Raw genomic sequence first — 3419 nt, 5'->3', positions numbered from 1 at the left:
TTTTATTTATTTATTTACTTACTTACTTACTTACTTTATTTTTATTATTTATTTTATTTATTTATCAATGCTTATGCTTTATGCTTATGTTTATGTTTATTTATGTTTTATGTTTTATGTTTTATGTTATGTTTTATTGTTTTATTTTTTATCTTTATTTCTATCTTGATTCTGCTTTTCCTTTTTCCTTTTTCCTTTTTCCTTTTTCCCTTTTTTTTATGCTCCAGACAGCGCTGTCCATAGTATACAGATCAACGGCACCAGCGGAGCCGACGAAAAAAGAAACCAAGTAAGGCAACGCAAATCCACAAGTGGGACTAAGATAGCTGTCGAACAATAAACTGATCAATACACATTCACCTATAACTTTCTAAAACTAAATCTTCCGTGACAAGGGAAAAAGGCGAAGGGCGATGATGGATTGAGGAGTATAAGGGGATGTAAGGATAGGGGAGAGAGAGAGCACGGCACAGTCACTATGTCCGAGTGGTTAAGGAGTTAGACTCGAATAGGCAAGTATTCGTGGCATCTAATGGGCTCTGCCCGCGCAGGTTCAAATCCTGCTGGTGACGGGGTGTGCGAGGTAGGAGAGTGGAACTCCGACGGGCTCATACGAACAGAGAAGCGTCGCAACCCGTAGGTCCCAGGATCGAAACCTGGCCTCGCAACTTTTTGCTTCGTCTGAAGCAGCGGCCGCACATCTCGGGGCAGATGCAGCCGGTGCAAGGCAAGGTAGGAGGCGCGGCAAAAGCAAAAGTAAGCGGAAAGGAGTAAAGCAAAACACGGTACAGGTACAGCGATGCACAGTAAAAACAGAAACGCGCGCTCCGCACACACAAAACAGAAACGCGCGCTCCGCAGGTCTCGAGAATCAGAATCTCGCGTGCTAACCGTTACACCATACAACCCTCTTCGCCCCGTTACACCATACAACCCTCTTCGCCCGGTCAACGCGCCCCACCCCATTTCACTTGGTGTCGAAACCTTGCTATAGCTACAGCTATAGCTTGAAGAAGCTTTGACTTAGCGAACGTTATACTTTCTTGAATGTATATTGATCGGTTCAGTTTATTCTTCGACAGCTATCTAAATGTTACGTCGGGTCTTTTGTACTATTGCGATGCCGGCAACACTTCTCTTCTCTTTCTCATCAAATAATTAGTAATAATTATTGAAGTTATTCTACATATCTTCAGCGAGGGTGTAACGTGCCACGTTACGATGTGCTATCCTGGTTTCATTTCAAAACAGGCATGCAACGAACACAGAGGAAACACATCCCCGATGAAACCACTAGGACACAGCGATTTGCTTATTCCTAGGACATGGAACTGTCTAGGTAAATCGCCATGTTCGGGGTCAGGCTTACGAAGCAAAACAGGAAAAACTATTTTTCCTGCAATAACGCTTTGCTTACGTAAGCTGAAACTTTCCAACACCTTCTAGAATACCTTATTCTACAAGGTATAAATAGTTCTATAATTATTACTAATAAAACAAGCTTTTCTTAAATACAAAATTAGGAGTTCCTTACATTTGGTTGCGAGGCAAAACTTCAGTTTTGCTTCTTAAATAAGTTTCTACCTTTTTGACCGCTGGAAAGCGTGCGTGCCGTCGGGAAGACGAGCGTAAATTCTTTGGACTACTTGAAGAACCGTTGTTCTTCGTTATCTTTATTTTTTCGGATTTTTAATTTTTGCAAAAAAAAAAAAAAAAAAAAAAATCTATTTTATTTTATTTTATTTTCTAATTTATTTTTCTACGTGGGCTATCTCGGATACTTTGAATTTTCAAAATTTCTCGCGGATCTTAGAGTCGGACTACTCTAGAGAAATTTTGTTTCTATTTTATTTTTTATATTTTTATTCTTTTTAAATTTCTTTTGTGGTGGTGGTGATGGCAAATTTTTCTGTGCCAAGCCACAATAAGGTTCCCTCGGAACCTCCGCGGCCCTCCCTTGCGGACATAGATCGCCTGCCGACCTACAAGGGCGATCGCGATCTGGCGATCCTAGAGTCTTGGATCAGCCAGATGACAAGATGCATTCGGTTCTTACGGGTGAGCGACGAGTTCCTCCCTGAAATTGTGGGGATGCGTCTTATCGGGGAAGCACAGGATTGGTTCTGCGTTCGCTTCCCTGAGTCGTCTTTCGCTTCCTTCACCTGGAAGGATTTTAGCGAAGCTCTGCGAAATGCGTTTGCACCGTTTAACGCGACGCACCGCAGAGAGCTGGAGTACGAGAACCTGCACCAATCAGGTTCCGTACAGGAGTTTGTGGAGCGACTCCGGTCGTTCCAGAACCAGCTCAACCTGACTGATCGGCAGCTGATCAACAAGTTGATCGCCCGATCGGACCCTCTCGTGGGGCGCCGGCTTATGGCCACGAGCTTTGAAACGTTCGAGGCCGCGGCCCGCGCTGCCCTTTCCCTCGGCGACCCCTCGGTCGTCCCGATGGACCCGTACTACCGGTACCCAGGGCCTCGGCTTATTCCCCGCACCACGTGCGCCTGAGATCGACGATCCCATGCACGTGGATGCTTCGCGCATTCGCTCAGCGGCACCTCCGTCCAATGAGGTGCGCTGCTTCCGTTGCCAACGCCTGGGTCATCTGGCGTCGCAATGCAACTACCCCCGCAGACGTCCTCGTCAACGTGGGGTCCGTCCTCGTCTCCGTGCCAACCAAATTTTATTCGACGAATATGGTAACGAATATTACGTCACCACAAGAAACGTCGAACAAAACACGGATTCAGACGAAGAAGTTGCAGAGCAGCAACAGGAAGTAGATAGTGAATATAATTTTATTAAAAATTACGCGAAGGGAAATAAAGTAAACAAGGGAAATTTAATTACTATGAGAGAAAGACCTCGGTCAAGGTCAAAAACAAAACTGTTGTTGCGTCAAAAACAACAACAGTCGGGCAATTTATGGTGCGCCGTGGTGGGAATGAAAATTTTCATGGTGGAGTTGTTGCCATGGAAACAGTCGTTCCTCACTCTACCACCGTATCCAGTGGGGAAGAAGTGGTGGTCTCGCCCCCACAGCAAGCCCCCGCTCCAGTGAGCGATCAGCAGGACCCCGAGCCGCTGATCGCCATGTCGCTGAGATCGCCGCCGCCGAAGATCGCCGGCACACCAGTAGTTGAATGCACGGTCGAAGGAGTCAAAACGACGGCCTTGCTGGACACTGGTTGCGCCTCCTTCATCATATCGGAGCGATTCGCGACAGACAATGATGCCCCGTTTGTGGCCTTGTCCTCCTAATGTTGGTGTTCTTGGTAGTAGACAAAAACAGAAGATATTTATATATTGTAAATATAATATAATTTTGAAATTGTGATAAATGGATCAGGGGGGTATCTTTTACGTCTTTTTTTGTGTTTGATGGGTCTTGCGGGTGCGGGCGTGACCCCCGCCCC

At 45.8% G+C, this 3419-nt stretch overlaps 2 non-coding genes across 2 annotated transcripts; both read left to right on the top strand.

Annotated features, from left to right (window-relative positions):
- The first annotated feature begins 472 nt into the window (after positions 1–472).
- SJAG_16033 lies at positions 473–572 on the top strand. Its single transcript has one exon. It is a non-coding gene; the product is annotated as a tRNA-Ser (tRNA).
- A 5-nt stretch (positions 573–577) lies between these two features.
- Positions 578–668, top strand: SJAG_16032. The gene has a single exon. It is a non-coding gene; the product is annotated as a tRNA-Met (tRNA).
- Positions 669–3419: the final 2751 nt, after the last annotated feature.

The sequence above is a fragment of the Schizosaccharomyces japonicus genome (genome assembly GCF_000149845.2).
Source record: "Schizosaccharomyces japonicus yFS275 unplaced genomic scaffold supercont5.1, whole genome shotgun sequence".
NCBI lineage: Eukaryota > Fungi > Ascomycota > Schizosaccharomycetes > Schizosaccharomycetales > Schizosaccharomycetaceae > Schizosaccharomyces > Schizosaccharomyces japonicus.
This window is presented reverse-complemented; position numbering and strand designations above follow the sequence as displayed.